Source organism: Macaca thibetana, chromosome 14, assembly GCF_024542745.1.
Source record: "Macaca thibetana thibetana isolate TM-01 chromosome 14, ASM2454274v1, whole genome shotgun sequence".
NCBI classification, from domain to species: domain Eukaryota; kingdom Metazoa; phylum Chordata; class Mammalia; order Primates; family Cercopithecidae; genus Macaca; species Macaca thibetana.
Genome location: NC_065591.1, coordinates 108,054,474 through 108,073,580, shown reverse-complemented (window position 1 = coordinate 108,073,580; position 19,107 = coordinate 108,054,474). Strand labels below are relative to the sequence as shown.

The 19,107-nt window shown below is 41.1% G+C and overlaps 1 protein-coding gene and 1 pseudogene across 1 annotated transcript in view; both read right to left on the bottom strand.

Moving 5' to 3' along the window:
• PAFAH1B2 (platelet activating factor acetylhydrolase 1b catalytic subunit 2) overlaps positions 1–19,107 on the bottom strand; it is a 1,197,441-nt gene that overhangs the window by 840,212 nt on the left and 338,122 nt on the right. The window lies entirely within an intron of this gene.
• On the bottom strand, positions 7,258–7,347 carry LOC126936745 (uncharacterized; annotated as a pseudogene).

Here is a 19,107-nt window from a genome sequence, read left to right as displayed (position 1 = left end):
ATTTTCTCATCTGTGAAATGGGGTAACAGTTTCTACCTCACAGAGCTGTGCTGAAGGCTAAATTAGGCAGTGCCTGAAAGGTGCAGTGTTTCATGGTAGCATTCAAAGGTAGTTAGTTTCACCTCTCCTAGGATCTGGGCTTTCTTATCTCCCTCACTGTCTCTTAGCTATCCCCTCCTAGGTCTCATTTACAGTGATATCCTTGATGTCCATCATGGGGCCTCCTATGTACTAAAGCCCTGTTGGTGATCTGACTGGCAGGCACCTTCCTTGGGTAAGATGCAGGGCCCCAGGAGCGATTGCTTACCTCTGGCTTGTTGGAAGATGAGCAGGCCAGGAGAAACCCAAGGTCATGGCCTGCCCTTTGCAGATGTGCCACAGAAGGGTGCAGGGTGATTGCTGGAGCGAGAATCCAGATGCTGGGAAAGGGAAGTGGGTGGGAGCAGGTAGAGGTTCTCATTACAATGCCATGTGGCTGAACAAGAACAAAAGCATAAAACCCTGCACATTAACAACCTCCTTTACTAGCTGGTGCTTAAATCTTGTATCTCTAGGCATGTACCTGTAGACTGTCAATATGCTCCCCTGCTCCACACCTGTACTTCTGTTGAGATCCGATGCAGCAGGTGAGATATTGTTTACCTGCAGCTCTCCAGAAGTTACTGGTTCATCATGGTACTGTGGTCCCTTGCTTGGCACTGGGCAGCTTGGAAAACAATGGGCACTCCAGAGCAATGTGGAGCAAGACAAGAGAAAGGTGATCCAGAAAGTCACAGAGGATTTTTGGTAGTTGTCTCTCTCTTGCCACCCTTTCGTTCATGTAGTGTTGGGCTTACCTGGATTCTGCACCTTTGAGTTACGTGGACACATCCTCATCGGCCCTCTGCACCCTCTACAAATTTTCCCAACCTCTTCTTGAGTGCATTGTCTGTCTAAAGCCAGAATAAGGGTCAGGGGATTGGACAAAGCTAAACTCTTGAGGCTAATGTGTTGCTGCTCTAGAGACCCCTAAGTGAGTAGTACACAAGCAACAAATCCTGTCTTGGGTCACAGAGCTGAGTAGAAGCTTTTCTTAGATAGGACAAGCCCTGTGAGTTGTACTCACCACCCTACATCCACTAATACCTCTTTGTATGCTGTGATTTTTTCAGTGTCTCTTACATAGTGGCTATTGAACAAATATTGATTGATAACAAAAAGAAAATAATCCATTTTTTTGCATCTACCCTGGGTAAGGCATTTGCTATGCACTGTGTTTTACCTCATTTAATCCTTATAGTTGCTGAGAAGCAGACACCATTATACAGGCAAGAGAATAGAGACTTGAGACATCTCAAGGTCAAACAGTATTGCTCCAAAGCCCACACTGCTTCATCACGTCATCCTGCCCATTGCCCCTTACTCTGAAACTGCAATTAATTGCATCATGTTGTATTTTTTCCCAGATTTATCTTTTTGGTATTTCATTGAGCTCTTTTCATTTTCTGGGATTACCTCCACAAGTTTTGCATGTGGAAGCGTGATTACGTTTTCCTTTGAGTACTTGGCTCCTCACTGAGAGAGGGTTATGTGGTTGGAACCAACAGGTTTCCAATGACTTTTAAGAGATATTAGCACACCTTTACATGTCAATTATACTTTAAATATATAAATTATTCAACTTTATTGAAATAGCCAACTATCATCATTCAACATGAATAAAATAGATTCTGGGAACAGCCTGATAACATTTTTACCCGTTCCATAACTATTGTCAGTTATTCCTTCATGTAGATCCAATCTTATCTCAGGACTTGAATAGAACAAGCTCACCAGTGATTTCTCCAGGGCTTGTGCATGGCTGGCACGTGGAGGATGTTAGGACAGTTTGTGATGGAATGTCCAGTTCCTCAGCTATAATAGTCTTTGGTAGTCAGAACAGGATAGTTCCCTCCTTGGCTTCTAGTGCTGTCCTTGTCCAAGAAGATGGTTACTAGCCACATGTGCTATTGGGTTATTGAAATATGGCTATTCTGAATTGAAATGTACCCCAAGTATAAAATATACACTGGGTGTGTATATTTTAAAGATATAGTACAAAGATATAGTACAAAAGAGATGTAAAATGTTCCATTAACTTTTTTATGGTTATTACATATTGAAATAATAATATTTTGTTTTTGTTTTTGTTTTTTTTTTTTTGAGACGGAGTCTCGCTGTGTCTCCCAGGCTGGAGTGCAGTGGCGTGATCTCGGCTCACTGCAAGCTCCGCCTCCCGGGTTCACGCCATTCTCCCGCCTCAGCCTCCCAAGTAGCTGGGACTACAGGCGCCCACCACCGTGCCCGGCTAATTTTTTGTATTTTTAGTAGAGACGGGGTTTCACCATGTTAGCCAGGATAGTCTCGATCTTCTCAGCTCGTGATCCACCCGCCTCGGCCTCCCAAAGTGCTGGGATTACAGGCTTGAGCCACCGCGCCCGGCTGAAATAATAATATTTTGGATATGTTAGACTAAAGAACATACTACTGTATTAGTTTCGCCTGCTTCTTTTTGCTTTTAAAATTGCTTATGAGGCTGGATGTGGTGTTTCCCACCTGTGATCCCAGCACTTTAGGAGGCCGAGGTGGGCGGATCACCTGAGGTCAGGAGTTCAAGACCAACCTGGGCAATGTGGTGAAACCCCATCTCCACAAAAATACAAAAATTAGTCGGGCATGATGGCTGGTGCCTGCAACCCCAGCTACTTGGGAGGCTGAGGTGGGAGAATCACTTGAACCTGGGAGGTAGAAGTTGCAGTGAGCCGAGGTCGCACCATTGCTCTCCAGCCTGGGCAACAGAGCGAGACTCTGTCTCAATAAATAAATAAATAAAATTGCTTATGAGAAAATGTAAAATTACGTATGTGGTTCACATTTGTAGTTGGCATTATATTTCAATTGGACAGTGTTGTTCTAGAGAATGCCTTAGTTTGCTGTCCTTGATCAATCCTCACATCCAGGTTGTTCCCAGATTAAAAGCCAAAGTGAAACATAAATTTTAGGCAGCAGCTTAATTCTTGTTTTTGTGAAGCATGGCAGGCGTTTCCCTAGTTAGAAGGTTTCTCAGGTGCCTTACTGACTCCTCCTACTTAACATCCCTTTCCAAAAGGAATTAAGGTCTTTGACCTGTGCTTGAAATTTGTTGCAAACTCAGCTAGTGGTACTTTTATCCATTAGCCAAAAGAGGTTATAGAAAAGACTATAGCATCTGAGAATGTCAACGCAAGGTTGGTCAAAAAGACAATTTGAGGTATGGTTGTACTCAGATCAAGGCTGGATCAAGCTTAGGTGACCAAAGAGTAGACCAAAGTTAGGACCAGAGCCAATCAGATAATCTGAGCGAGGATCTCAGGGCCACCGTAGACAGCACCCAAGGGCCTCTAGTCTGGCCAGAACTCACAGCAGCCTTTTCATCTAAGGCAATAAGACTCTCTTCTCTCCATCTCCTCAACAATTCCTGTCCTGATACCTTACTCCCAGAGTTAAGAAGGCAAGAAACGGGCCGGGCACGGTGGCTCATGCCTGTAATCCCAGCACTTTGGGAGGCTGAGGTGGGTGGATCATGTGACGTCAGGGGTTCAAGACCAGCCTGGCCAACATGGTGAAACTCCATCTCTACTAAAAATACAAAAATTAGCCGGGCATGATGGTGGACGCCTGTAATCTCAGCTACTTGGGAGGCTGAGGCAGGAGGATCACTTGAACCCAGGAGGCAGAGGTTGCAGTGAGCCGAGATCGTGCTATTGCACCAGCCTGGGCAGCAAGAGTGAAACTCTGTCTCAAAAAGAAAAAAAAAAAAAAAAAAAAAAAAGAAGGCAAGAAACTTCTAAGGTAGGTTCTGATTCTCTGTGAAATAAGTTGCCCTTTGTCTTCTTTTAGAAAAGCCCTAGAGAAGGCTCAGGTATTGGTGGTCCATCTTCTGTGTGACTGCACTTTCCATTGGGGCTTAGATCCTTTCTAGGTTGGTGGGAGGCTATGGTCCCATGAGTAGTTTCCTCTCTTTGGGGCAGTTGTTCTATGAGGCTGGACTCTTGAACAAGGCTTGGATCCCAGAGGACCTTTAACAAGGCATGAACACAGTCTCCATGACATTTTTTGGTGGAATCCAGCTGCCCTCCACCCAGTTATTGAGAAAATGTTCTCTAATAATCCATCTTCTCTCTGGCTGTATACAGATTATGCATAGCTTTTGCTATGGGTAATGTCTGCCATGCATAAGCTCTATGTTTATGAAATACTATTTGTTTTTCAAGTCTTTATTATTCAAACACACATAGGTAGAGGAAAAAGTATAATGAATCCCCATGGACTGTCACTCAGTCTCAGCAATTACCAACATATGGCCATTAAAAAAAAAATCTATGTTTCCTGCTTCTCCCTACCCCCTGCTAGACATTATATTATTTCATCTGTAAATGCTTCAATTATGTGTTTCTTGGAGATAAGAACTCTTACTCTTTAAACATAACCACAATACCATTTAACCATCTGAAAATGTGAACTTTATTTTATGAAAGCAATACATTTTCATTGAAAGTATTCAGACAATACCAAAAGGTACAAAGAAGAAAGTGAAAATGACTCATAAACCAACACCCAGGTATAATTACTGTTAGCATTTTGTTCGATATAGTTTTATATATTATGCTTAGTACATATTATTTATACAAACTTACATATATAGAATCATGCTATGGTTGATGTTTATAACCTTTTTTATTATTTTTGGCAAGTGTTTACAAAATTAAAGTATAAAATGCATACAAAGAAGTGCACAAATTACAAGTGTACAAGTCCACAAATTTTTACTGTCATTTAAACAACTATCATCCAGATCAGGAAACATTATTACCTGTAGCCCCAAACTTCTGTCATTCCTTTGTAGTCATTAACCCCATTAAACATAGCCACTATTCTGATTCCCATTGCTACAGATTAGTTTTGCCTACTTTTGAATTTTATACAAATAGAATCATGCAGTGTGTGCTCTTCTCTGTATGACTTCTTTTGTTCCATTTTATAAGGTAAATCTGTGCTGTTGTATGTAGTAGCACTAATTCATTTATTTTTGTTTGTTGTGTACTACTCCACTGTGTGAGTATATCACACTTTGTTTATCTATTCTACTATTGATGGACTCCTCCTGCCCTGACCCAGTGTGTTGCTATTAGGAATGTTATTTGGTACACATATGCATGCATTTCCACGTATATTTTCTACATGACATTTCCTAAGATATATACTTAGGAGCAAACTTGTGGTTTTACCAACTTATGCTTATACCAGCAATCTATAAAAGTTTCATTTGCTCCACATCTTTGCCAATACTTGGTTATTATCAGTGTTTTAAATTTTTTTATTCTGGTGAGTGTGTAGTAATAATTCATTGTGGTTTCTTAATTTACATTTCCCTAATGACTAATGAAATTGAATGTCTTTTCATAGGTTTTTTGCATACACGCATATCATCCTTTGCGTAGTACCTATTCGTATTTTTCACATTTTTCTGTTGGAAAATATGAAATATGTGTACTTCTTCCTACTGATTATAGAATTCCTTTATATATGTTGGACATGAGTTTATTCACAGTATATAGTGTGAATACCTTCTCCTACTATGTGAACTGCTTTTTCACTCTTTTTTTGAGACAGAGTCTCGCACTTTTGCCCAGGCTGGAGTGCAGTGGTGCAATCTCAGCTCACTGCAAGCTCTGCCTCCCGGGTTCACGCCATTCTTCTGCCTTAGCATCCCAAGTAGCTGGGACTACAGGTGTCCACCACCACGCCTGGCTAATTTTTTGTATTTTTAGTAGAGATGCGGTTTCACCATGTTAGCCAGGATGGTCTCGATCTCCTGACCTCGTGATCCGCCCACCTTGGCTTCCCAAAGTGCTGAGATTACAGGCATGAGCCACTGCACCCAGCCTGCTTTTTCACCCTTAAGGTATCATTTGATAAACAGAAGTTTTAAATTTTGATAACAGCCACTACCAATAGTTTTCTTCATGATTAATGTGTTTTGTGCCCTGTTTAAGAAATATTTGCCTACTCTGAAGCCATTAACATGTTCTGCCATGTTCTGAAAGCTTTATTGTTTTACTTTTCACTTTTTTGTTTACAACACATCCAAAATTGATTCTGTGTATGGTGTGAGGTAGGGGTCAAATTATTTTTTTCCGTATGAATATGCAGTTGATTAAGCTTCATTTCTTTAAAAGACTATTTCCCATTGTTCTGTCATCTTACCTTTGTGATAAGGCAAATGACAGCACACATTAGTCTATTTTAGGGTTCTCTTTTGTGTTCTGTTGTGCATTGGCTAACTTTGTGCCCTTTCCACAAGCATCTTAATTACAGGAGCTTTATAATCTATCTTAATATCTCATAGTTTAAGACCTCCAAATTTGCTACTCTTTCTCAAGATTCTCCTAGCTATTTTAATACTTTGCACTTTTGGCTGGGCGCGATGGCTCAAGCCTGTAATCCCAGCACTTTGGGAGGCCGAGACGGGCGGATCACGAGGTCAGGAGATCGAGACCATCCTTGCTAACCCAGTGAAACCCCGTCTCTACTAAAAAATACAAAAAAACTAGCCGGGCGAGGTGGCGGGCGCCTGTAGTCCCAGCTGCTCGGGAGGCTGAGGCAGGAGAATGGCGTGAACCCGGGAGGCGGAGCTTGCAGTGAGCTGAGATCCGGCCACTGCACTCCAGCCTGGGCGACAGAGAGAGACTCTGTCTCAAAAAAAAAAAAAAAAAACTTTGCACTTTTACACAAATTTTGGATTCAGTTTGTCAATGTCTACAAAATTTTTTTAAAAGTTGAAAAATTTGATTGTAATGGCAATGAATTTTATATCAGTTTGGGGAGAATTAATGCATTTATGATATTGATTTTTTCAATCTATAACTATGTTGTCTTACCCCACCAATTCTGGTCTTCTTTAATTTATCTTAATCAGGCATGTTGGTTTTTTGTCTTCAGGTTTTGCACATATTTTGTTGTATTTATTTTAGGGTACTTATGTTTTGATGCTATAGAAAAGGATATTTTGTAATTTTTTTTTAAAAAAGTTTGTTGTGTATAGAAATACAATTAATTTTTGCATATTGAACTGTAACCTTATTTGACTTGGTTAAATTAATTTAACTGTATCAGTTTATTTGTACATTATTTTCAGTTTTCAAATACACAAAGTGACAGATTTATTTATTTATTTCTTTTCTTTATTTTTCTTTTTCACATCAGATGGGAATGTGCCAACATCATAACGAAGTTCATCTCATACGAGTGTGAAAAGGCAATCATCATGCTTATGAACCACAAGATTATCCTATTTATTTATTTTCAATTATTTTATCCTCCTCTGCCTCTTGCCCTGCACTATATAAGACCTGCGATATGATGCTGAATAAGGTGAAAATGAACATCATTGCATCACTCCTGATATCAAGGGTAAGTCTTTCAATATTTATCATTAAGAATGGTATTTGCTGCAAGTTTTTTGTAGTTGTCCTTTCTGAAGTTAAGGAAGTTTCCTTCTGTCATTAATTTGCTAAGTTTTTATTCCTTTCTAATTTTAAACAAGAACAGGTATTGAATTTTATCAAATGACTTTCCTATATCTATTGAGATAATTATGTAATTTTTTTCTTCTTCATCGTTCTAATTGGTGAATTACAATCAATTACACTGATCAATTTCCAAGTAGTAAACAAACTTTGCTTTCTTAGAATAAGCCCAAGTTAATTGTAATGTATTGTTCTTTTTATAAATTGCTGGATTCAATTTGCTAATAATTTGTTTTGAATTTTTGCATCTATGTTTGTATAGGATTGGCATTATTTGTTTCTTCAATGCATGGTAGAATCCACTGGTAAAGCCATTTGTACTTGACTTTTGCTTCAAGTGTGATAGTAGGTGTAGGTTATTACAGATGGACTTTATCAGGGTGAGGAAGTTCTCTTTGATTCCCAGTTTTTTGAGGGCTTTTAAAATAAGAAATTATCATTAAATTTTGTCAAATGCTTTTTCTGTATCTATTGAGAGGATTATATCATTTTTTTTGTCTGTTAGCATGGTGAATTATAGTAATTTTTGAATATTAAACCAACCTCAAGTTCCCAGTCATGATGTATTATCCTTTTTATATACTATTGTATTAGATTTGCCTAAGATGTCTGCTATTATTTGTATTTTTATTATTTCATTTTATTACTTTCATTGACTTGTTATAACTCTTTCTTTTGTCATTTTAATGTTTTCTTAAGGATTTATGGTATACATTTCTAACTTACTGCAGTCTAACTGAAGGAGGGGAGAGAGTCACATGAAAGATAGAAAGAACTTCAAAAATCTGCAAAGGGTCTTCTTTAACTGTTCATCTGGATACTACTAAGAGCATGCATTTGAGAAAACTACCTGAGGCCAGGGAAAGAAATACCTGAAAAGATTAGATAGGACAATCTATGGCTCTCATACTTGACTGATATGGTGCCTATTCCCACTATACAAAGTGGAAACCATAATTCATGGAGCATCAGGGACAGAATCCAGAAGTGTTTTGCCTTGGTAGTGGAGAACATTCACCCTAGAATAAATGATGCTCTAGTCTTATCTAACAAAGCTGAAAAGCAAGCTTCAAAAAGGTCAACCTGTTTTCAAATGTTTTAACTGCATCTCAGAAAAAAATCTAAGGAATATTTACAGGAATACAAAAATATCCAGCACCAAACAGGATAAAATTTATAATGCTTGGCATCCCATAAAAAACCAACTGTGTAAAGTAGCAGTAAAATTATACCCATAATGGGGAGAAAAATCAATGAAAATTGATCCAGATGGTAGAATTAGTACAAAAGGGCATAATAACACTTGTTATAACTACATTCCATATGTTCAAAAAGCTAAAAGAAATATTATGCTATGTAAAGTGGAGGCATAAAAGATAACAATAGACTCAATTTGATCTTCTAGAGATGAAAACTGCAACGTTTGAGATAAAAAATACACTGAATAAAATTATGATAGCTTAGACATTGTACAAGAAAATGTTAGGAAACCTGAAGACGTAGCAATAGTTTCTACTATTGCTATGAAATTATTTATTTTTCCTTGCTGCAAATTTTGCATTTTACATTTTGAGGCCATGTTATGAGGTGGATACACAGGTAAATGAAATACAGAAATAGAATAAGACTAAAAAAATAAAAAGAGAGAATTAGTGAGCTGTGGTATGAGTGAACTGTAACTGCTCTGGTCTCCTCTGACTCTTGGATCTATCCCCTCAATTCAGAGATCACTGGACTCTACCTGGGTTCCCCTCCTTGCACCACAGCCTGGAAACTCTCTTTAGGCAATGAGCCAAAGGCAGCTGTAAAGTTCACTTACCTCCTTTATTTCCCATCTCTCAGAAATCACTGTTCTTTGTTGTTTAATGTCCAAAGTTTTAAGAAACATTGTTTCATAAATAAGAAAGTAGAATTTTCTTAAAATTCTTAGTTATTTTCGGTAGGAGGGTATATCTGGTACTGGTTACTCTACCTTGGCTCCAAGTGGGTGTGAGGTATAGTATTTTTATATATTTTAATTAATTTAGGTTTATTAAGTATATTTTTCAAATCTTCTATATCCTTTGTGTTATTTTTATGTGCTTATTCTACCAGTTACTGGGAAAAATATATGAAATTACTTTTCCTTGCTCCAAGTTTTGCATTTTACATTTTGAGGCCATGTTATGAGGTGGATACACAGATAAAATTTTTATATCTTCCCAGTAGATTGATCCTTTTCTTATTATAAAATGTATAATATAGGTTTTTATATTTTTTTGTTATTGTAAAACATATTTCATTTTCTTTGTCAACTCTTCTTGCCTCAAAGTCTACTCTATCTAAAGATAGTATAACCATACTATCTTTTTTTGGTTAGTGTTTGCATAGCATATTTTTTTCCATTTTTCTCCTTTTGTCCTTTTTGTGGTCTTATATTTAAGGTGCATCACTTGTCAGCAGCCTATAGTTGTTTATTTTCATCATAGTTATTGAAAAGCAATATGAATATTTCCACGTTCCTGCTTGGAACAAAGAAAATTGGCATGCTATATAACAATGGAGCATTTCTCTTTTCCCCAGACACATTTGCTTCTCACATTCTAAGGATGATAGACCTTCACTTTTTTCCTTTGTAATGGAGCCATCTGCTCCTATTCAAAGGCTAAGTAAACTTATCTTACCCAGAGCCAAATACTTGCACTTCAGAGTAGAGACTTTTTCCTTTCTTTTCCTTGAGAAAATTTGTTTGCATTAGAAAAACAAGGTTCCTCTCCCTGTCTTAGAAGAGGACAGGGAAGGCAGCTGTATCTGTTTCTATGTAAATATCCATACTTATAATTTTGAGACTTATCTCCTGTAAAGCCACAAACCAGAAACCATACCACCGCCCCACCACCCCACTCCCCGCCTTGCATGCACAGGCCTAACCATCTAGGGGTCTCATTGCCCCACCTCTCAGTGGGAGAATTGGGCATGGGAAACTGATGTAGTTATTGCTGTAAGTAATAATAGTCTTCTCCAATTTAGAAACTTTATGTTTGTCTTCAGGATAATATAAATATATGTAGACATTAAGATCTTATCAATAGTTTTACAATTTTTGTTTTCAATAGAAAGATTTAGTATTTTATCCTTTTATGTAATTACTGATATTTTGGAGCTTCAGTGCACTACATGTTTTCTATTTGTATCTTCCAGATGCTCCTTTTGTCCTCCTTTCTTTTCTTCTTTTGAGTTAATTCAGTACTTTTGTTTTTGTTTTTGTTTTTTTTGAGAGAGAGTCTTGCTCTATTGCCCAGGCTGGAGTGCAGTGGTGCGATCTCAACTCACTGCAACCTCTGCCTCCAGGGTTCAAGCGATTCTCCTGCCTCAGCCTTCCAAGTAGCTGGGATTACAGGCGCCCATCACCATGCCCAGTTCGAGTTAATCAAGTATGTTTTCTTCTTTCTTTCTTTTTCTTTCCTTCTCTCCCTCCCTCCCTCCCTCTCTCTCTCTCCCTCTCTCCCTCCCTCCCTCCCTCCCTCCCTCCCTCCCTCCCTTCCTTCCTTCCTTCCTTTTTTTTTTTTTTTTTTTCAGAGTCTCACTTTGTTGCCCAGGCTGGAGTGCAGTGGTACTCACTCTTCACTACTCCTACTTCAGCCTCATGAGTAGCTGGCACCACGAGCGTGCGCCACCACATCTGGCTAATTTTTGTATTTTTTGTAGAGAGGGAGTTTTGCCATGTTATTTAGGCTGATCTCGAACTCCTGAGCTCAAGTAATTCACTCACCTTGGCCTGCCAAAGCACTGGGATTACTGGTGTGAGCCTCCATGCCTAGCCTTGTTTTCTTATTTCCATTATTGTGTTAGTTATATAGTTTTTTGCTATCCTTTTAGCGGTTATTCCTGAGATTACACATGCATCTTCGATAAATGGTAATAAATGGACAATTATTACTTTGATCACTTTTATCATTTCTACTGATAAGTTATCTATATATTATTGTTACTAAGTTGAAAATAATGTAGGTTTTTCTCTGGCTGCCTTAAGTGTTTCTCTTGGTTTTGGATTTTTGGCAGTTTGGATATGGTATGCTTGAGTATACATTTATCCTGCTTAGGGCTGTCTGAAAATCTGTAGCTTGATGTCATTCATCAGTCTTAGAAAATTCTCAGCCAGTAATTTTCAAATATTGTTTATGCCACATTTTTTTTTCTCTCCTTTTCCTCTGGGACTCCAATTACAAATATATTAGATCTTTTAATCGTCCCATATGTTTCTTACACTCTTTTCTATATTTCCATTTTTAAAAAATATTCTCTCTTGTTATAATCTGGGTATTGGGCCGGGCGCGGTGGCTCAAGCCTGTAATCCCAGCACTTTGGGAGGCCGAGACGGGGTGGATCACGAGGTCAGGAGATCGAGACCATCCTGGCGAACACGGTGAAACCCCGTCTCTACTAAAAAAATACAAAAAAATTAGCCGGGCAAGGTGGCGGGTGCCTGGAGTCCCAGGGGCTCGGGAGGCTGAGGCAGGACAATGGCCGGAACCCGGGAGGCGGAGCTTGCAGTGAGCCGAGATCGCGCCACTGCACTCCAGCCTGGGCGAAAGAGCGAGACTCCGTCTCAAAAAAAAAAAAAAAAAAAAAAAAAAAAAAAAAAAAAAATCTGGGTATTGTCTTCTAATCTATCATTCCAACCTCTTCCTTCTTTCAGTGGTGTTTAATCTCTTGTTAAATACAACTTACTAATTTTAGTTATACGTTTTTAGTTTTGGAATTGTAATTTGGTTCTTTTTATAGATCTCAGGGTGGTTTTTTGGCTGAAATTTCCCATTTTTGATCTATTTCCTTATAGATATTTATCACAGTTATTTTAAAATCTGTGTCTGAAAACACCAATATTTGGTTCAGCTGTGAATCTGTTTCTATAATCTGTTTTTTGTTTTGGTTCTTAGTTATTTCATTTTATGTCCTAGAATGTCTAGTTAGTTCTTATTAAATGTCACACATTGTTATGAAAAATTGGTCTCTGGATGATGTTATCTTTTTCCAGTTAAAGTTTACTTAGTCAATTAGGGTGGGGGCAGGTCACCTGTATCTGAAGCTTGGTTAAATTCTCTGTGAAGGTTCATAAATTCCCACTTGCTTTTATTTTTTGGCTTTAGTACTTCATGTGTCCCAAATTAAAGCCTGAAATGTCTACCAGGTCTCCTCCTTGGTGGTCTTCAAGTCTCCCTAGCACTATAAGAGTGCTAAAATGCTCTTTTAAATTTTCTAGCCTCATAGGCACTTTTTGGTTAGGTTTCTCAGCCCCTCAGTTGCCGATTACAGATCACAAATGGCTTGAGAGAAATTGGCATTGAATATTGGGTTCACTTATTTGACCTCTTCTCTCCAGGATCTCATCTCCTCATGTCCTTGATGCTTTAATAGCTTTGAACTTCTATTTGTCTCCTCAGCCACATGAGACTGTCTAAAACTTTGCTTGGCCTTACAGTATCTTAGCTCCTGTCTGATGCTTATCTTTTCAGTCTGAGCTGCTATATGTGATTCAGTGAATACACCAAGGGAAGAGCAATCATGAACGGAGGGTGCTTCTCAATTCATTTCTCTTCTTTTTGGAATTTTGGCTCATATGTCCTGACTGCTTTGGTAGATCTTCAATAATTGTAAAAACTTTTTTTTTTTTTTTTTCCCTGGCTGGGCATGGTGGCTCATGCCTGTAGTCCCAGCATTTTGGGAGACCAAGGCAGGTGGATCACGAGGTCAGGAGATTGAGACCATCCTGGCCAAAATGGTGAAGCCCCATCTCTATTAAAAACACAAAAATTAGCCAGGCGTGGTGGCACACACCTGTAGTCTCAGCCACTTGGGAGGCTGAGGCAGGAGAATTGCTTGAACCCAGGAGATGGAGGCTGCAGTAAGCCAAGATCACCACTGCACTCCAGCCAGGTGACAGAGCGAGATTCCATCACAAATATATATATATTTTAGCATGAGAATCTGTCTGATACAAGCCAGTCTATCACAGACAAGAAATGAAATCTTGTAACCTGCTTTTATGAAGGAGTTTGTGACTTTGTGTTAGACCTGGAGATTAAGGAGAAAAAGAATAATAAAAAAAAAACATGAGGGAGAAGCGTTAGGAAAAAATTAAGTTGCTTGACATCCAAGAGGCTTGGCATTGCTGCAGTCCACCTTGTTCCTCAGATTAGTAATTATATTTTGGTCTTGCCACTGGGTTGGAAGGAACCTGGAAGATGTTTCCAGATATCAGAAGGACTCTACTGCGACTTTGGCAATAATGGAGGAAGGGTACAGGGGAACAAGGGCCAAGGGTATAAATAGGAACTGAAAGGAAACAAATTTTGTCTTGATCAAAAGGAAGTATTTTTAACAAAGATGGGTTAGAGTGAGGATCAATGTGAAATAATGCATTTCTTATTCATAAGGCACTCAAAGATTGGCTACCTGGGGTGAAGTCAATTGGCCAATAGCTCTATGGCTATTCAGAATTCAGACAGCAGTTGTAAGGGTCCCACACCTGAGAGAACATGAGGGGTCTTACGGACAGGCTCTCAAATGCCAAGTGCAGGGCAAAACACCACTAAGCTTTGAATCAGAGAGACTTAGAGTTTGATTTTGGCTCTTCCTTGGGCAAGTAACCTAACTTTTCTGAGCCTTAAATAGAGGAGATTAGAATATTGAATGTGGGATGGACTAGATGACCTAGTATATACTTGATCATAGTAGGTTAGGAGCTCAAGAAATACTTTCTTTTCTTTTTCTTTTTAAGAGACAGAGTCTTTCTTTGTCACCCAGGCTGGAGTGCAGTAGCATGATCATAGCTTACTGCAGCCTTGAACTCACGGGCTCAAGTGATCTTCCTGTCTCAGTCTTCCAAAGTGCTGGGATTATGGGCATCAGCCACCATGCCTGGCAGGAGCTCAATAAATGTTGAGCAAAGATGTGATCTACAGAGTCCCATCTAATGCCAGGATTCCATTATTTTATAAGTGAGGAAGCCAGTGTGGTGTGGTGGTGTGGTATAAAGCACACAGGGCTGGGATGCTATGTTTCCAGAGTAGGTTAGGAGGAGGAACAGAGAATACCATCTTTTCCATTCCCTCCTCTCACAATCCCATGCTTCAGCCAACTCTACATGTCCTTGTTAAACTTACATGTTAAGCTGAGCTCCAACACAGAGCATAAGAGCCTAGAAGAGGTGGGGATGAATGAAGACAACAGGAGCTCTTTCCACAGTTGTGGGTATCCCTGCTTCATGCCCTCTAAGGGACTGCAGATGTGGTTTTGCAGAGCCTGGCATCTTGCCCTCCTGAGACAGTCCCAGTCTGCCCTGGGAAAGGTGCCAGTTAGGAGGTCATGTCCTGGCCAGTCCCCGCCTCCCTCCTCTCTGCGGCATTTCCTCAGCTCAGGCTGGTGCTGCCTCTCCCGCCATCACTGCAGACTGAAACAGACTAATCAGTGCCCCTTGCCTGGGGAGCTCAAAGCGGGCACCCTTCCCCCATTCCCATCCCCAAGCAGTGCTAAGAGTACTGCTCCCACCAGCCGAATCCTGCAAATGGTGCTACTAAATATTTCATTCGGGCTTAACAACTCAATCTGCCTGCCATTATCCTGAGGGCCCCCACAGCCCCCAGCCCCTTTCTGATTAACAAAGTAGTCGGCTGGGAAGATCTGCCGAAGCCATCACTGAAGGCTGTGTTAGCTGCTGCTCAGGGCGGGCTTGGGCAGAGGCGCAGCATTAAGCAGGAAGCATCGATTGCAGCATTAGCTGGCTTTTTACATTCCCAGGCAGACAATGCAAGTACCTTCAATTATCTTCAAAGCAACTGAAGGGAAGGAAATTGGTCTTAGATGTGGTAAATAGACTCCACAAAGTTCGCTGAAGCATGCAAAGATGTGCACACCATGGACAGAGAGGCCTATCTACCAGTCCCGCTCCATGGCTGTTGAGAATTCAGCCAGCCATCGCAGGGGTCCCATGCCTAAGAGAACATGAGGGGTCTCAAGGCCAGGCTCTCAAATGCCAAATGCAAAACATCACTAAGCTTGGAATCAGAGAGACTTAGATTTTGATTTTGGCTCTACTAATGTGTGACCTTGGGCAAGTAGCGTAACCTCTCTGAGCCTCATTTTCCTTAATAGCGATATGGGACTGGTAATATCTACCTTAGAAAGGAGCAATCCCGATTTCAGGGCTCTATCCTCTCGGATTGGGCCCTCCTTTATGTCCTCAAGCATCTTGTGCTGATCTCCGTCCCAGGGCATAGCACACTGTTGTGGTTGTTGGTTTTCACATCTGTTCTTCCTATTGGACTAGCAGTTGTTCATTCCTTTTTTAGGGAGAGGCCATGGCCCCGTGAAAGAGCTGGTGAAAGCCATGGACTCTCTCCCTGTGAACAAGCACGTAAAAATACAATTTGCCTATAGTTTCCAGGAACTCATAGGAACTAGGCTAGAATCCCTGTGTCAGTGTTCACACAGTGTATGGCACATACGTCACAGTCAGAATATGCCTGTTGGCTGCTTGCATAACTTCAAAGCTGCTTTCTTGCTCTATAATTTTGGAATTCAATTCTATCCCAAAAGAATTTGGTGAGCACTTACTGTGTTGAGGGTCCTCGATTGGGTCCTGTGGAGAATGTGAGAACATGGGTCCTGCCCACGTGATGGAGAATGAGACACAGGCATATATAGGACATGTTTGCCAATGACTCAAGGGGCTAAGATTCAGCCATTTGAAAACTCCCTTACATGAAACAACTCCTGGGAAAGGGTTTCATCACTTTCCCTTCCAGCCCTGACCTTGGAGATCCTAGAGGGTAGACTGTTGGGACCGATTGTGGGAGAAGAGGCAAGAGTGTGTTTGGGATAGAGGTGTGTGGTAGGTATGGTAGATGGGGAAGAGAGTATAGTATGATGAGAAGGCCATTGGCACGTGTGATCCAGAAGCACTGCCACCACCCTTGGTGCTGGGGCAGAGTTGAGCGCCCAGCAGCCAGCACCTGCTTGCCTTTGTCCGGTACCCCCTGCTGAGTTAATCTATTCAGCAAGGACATCATTATGCACAGGCAATTTACATAACTCTGCCAAGCCTCTGATTGCAGGGCGCACAAGTGCCTGTTGGGGAAAGCTGCCAAGAGAGCATCCCTTTGTCCTTTTCAGACCATGGAGGGGGTGTGGCCTGGGGGGCTGGGCCTGGAATCCAGGATCTAGCAGAGCTGGCCAGGCCCCTTAGAGCCAGCTCTCCCAGGTGGAATCTATGAGAGTGAATTGGGACTCCCCACAGGCTTGTTTCGGGGGGATTAGCCTATTCCCACCCCATAGCCTGTTGCATCTTCTCTGCACTTAATGACTTAATTTTAAAAAGATAAAACCCCTTGCTGATATTTTTAAGGAGTTAAATAAGTACCAGGAATGGCCCCTGTTGGGGCTGTTTGGATTTGAAAAGAAAATACTGAGATGTAAAGATATCAATATTTAATTGTCTCTTGAAGCTTGCATTTTCAAGCAAGCAGCAGGGAGCCGAGAGTCCCTTTTAAATATGTGTGTGTGTGTGTGTGTGCGCGCATGCACTCACATACACATGTGCACATGCATGCATGCGTGTGTGTGTGTTTAATTGAGGAGAAAGCTTCAGGAGCTTTGTGCATGTTCGCTGCTCTTTTCCTATTTAATTTTGCTCCCCACGACCTCCAGAGATAACAACAGAGGATGAATTTTGCTTTTGATTAATTCAACAAACAGGCACAGAACACCTGTGTGGATCCTCCTCACCCTTAAGGCATCTGCAGTCCAGTAGGGGTTATGTTCTTTACACAAATTGCCATGTTACCCATTAGACAGACTGGAATAAATTCTACAAAGGTAGGAGAAGTTTGTGGAACTGCTTCATAGAGCGGCTAATATGCCTTCAGAAGCTGGGTTGCTGGAGGGGCTCGCCCAGCCAGAGCCCATCTCTCCCATGTGCTTTGCGTAGTTCCTGGAACATGACAGATGCTCAATAAATCTGTGTTGAATGGTTGTTGGACTTCTTAAGCATTCCCTCTAGCTTTGTGGTCATTTCTGCCCATACTGTCTCCCCCAAGTGCTTGGCAGTTTCCCAGGAAAAGATACATACATTCCAGAGGAAGAAAACAGACCCAGAGTAGTTAATGGGGCCCTGAGAACGGGTGAAAGTCCGGGCTACAAGGGACTGAGCCCAGAGAGGAGTCATTTGCCCTGCTTCACACAGCACTATTAATGGAATTTGGGTTAGACCCTGGGAGGAGGTTCTTGGTCTCTTGATGGAGGGAGTTTGTGAAATGCCCATCCTGGGAGTCTTTCAGGGCAAGAGATAAATGAGATTCACAGGGCCAAGGACAAGAGGACCTCCTCATTTCCTTCCAGTATGAGGCCATCCTCTAAGCCCCTGTCTTTGCGCTACTGTAGTGAAATACCAGTGACTGGGTAATTTATACATAATAGAAATTTATTTCTCACAGTTCCAGAGGCTGGAAAATTCAAGATCAAAGCACTGGTAGGTTCGGTGTCTAGTGAGGGCCCCATCTCTCTGCTTCCAAGATGTTGGCTTGTGGCTGCATCCTCCGGAAGGACAAACACTGTGTCCTCACATGGCTAAAGGGATGGAAAAGGGGTGAAGCCACTCCCTCCAGCCCTTTTATAAGTAAGGGCTGTCGTACCATCCATGAGTGCTCTGCCCTCATGACTTAATTGCCTCCTACAGGCCCCATCTCTTGATACTGTCACATTGGTGAGTAAGTTTCAACACATAAATTTCAGGGGACATTCAGATGATAGCAGCCCTCAGCTTATAGGCACTGGAAAAGGCCTTGGATAGGGGCCTTCCAATTGGATAGAATTTGCATGTGGTATCAGTGGGGAATAAAGTGATGTGAGTAATAAAAACAGAAAAACTCAACAATTGGCCAACCATAACTTTACTGAGCTGGGTTGCTGATCGGCTTTTTTCCCCTTGGAGGATTCCAGAGACCCCAGGGAGATGCCAGGCAGGCCTCAGAAGAAAAGAGTGTAGTACCTGAGTGCGGATTACAAATATGAGCTAATATAAAGTAAAAAGCAATCTGGATGCACCCTCCCCTCACCCTCTGGGCAGAAATCTCCTCTCATGCCCAGAAGAAGGAAGCAACCAGAGTTTTGGAGAAAGCAAGAGGCTCTCAGAGAATCTCTGACTCCTTTAGCTGTGAGGATTGAGAATCACCCATCTCTAGGGAGCACCACATGTAATATGAGGAGAGCAAGCCCTCCAGCTGGGCTCCAAAAGACTCTAATCGCACAGGGCTGAACAGGGCTCCCTGGAGTTGGGCTGCATGGAGGCCCTGGGTGTAGAGTTGATGGAGTGGCCAAGAAGCCATTGAGACCATTCCACGTGCTTTAGGGCGAATCAGCACCCAGACCATTCCTGTCTCTAACCATCAAGATTTTATAGCTTTCCTCAATGACTTTGATGCTTCATCTTGCAGTGACTCCTGCTTAAATAAAGCCTGTTGCTTTAATAAATGAAAGACTGGTT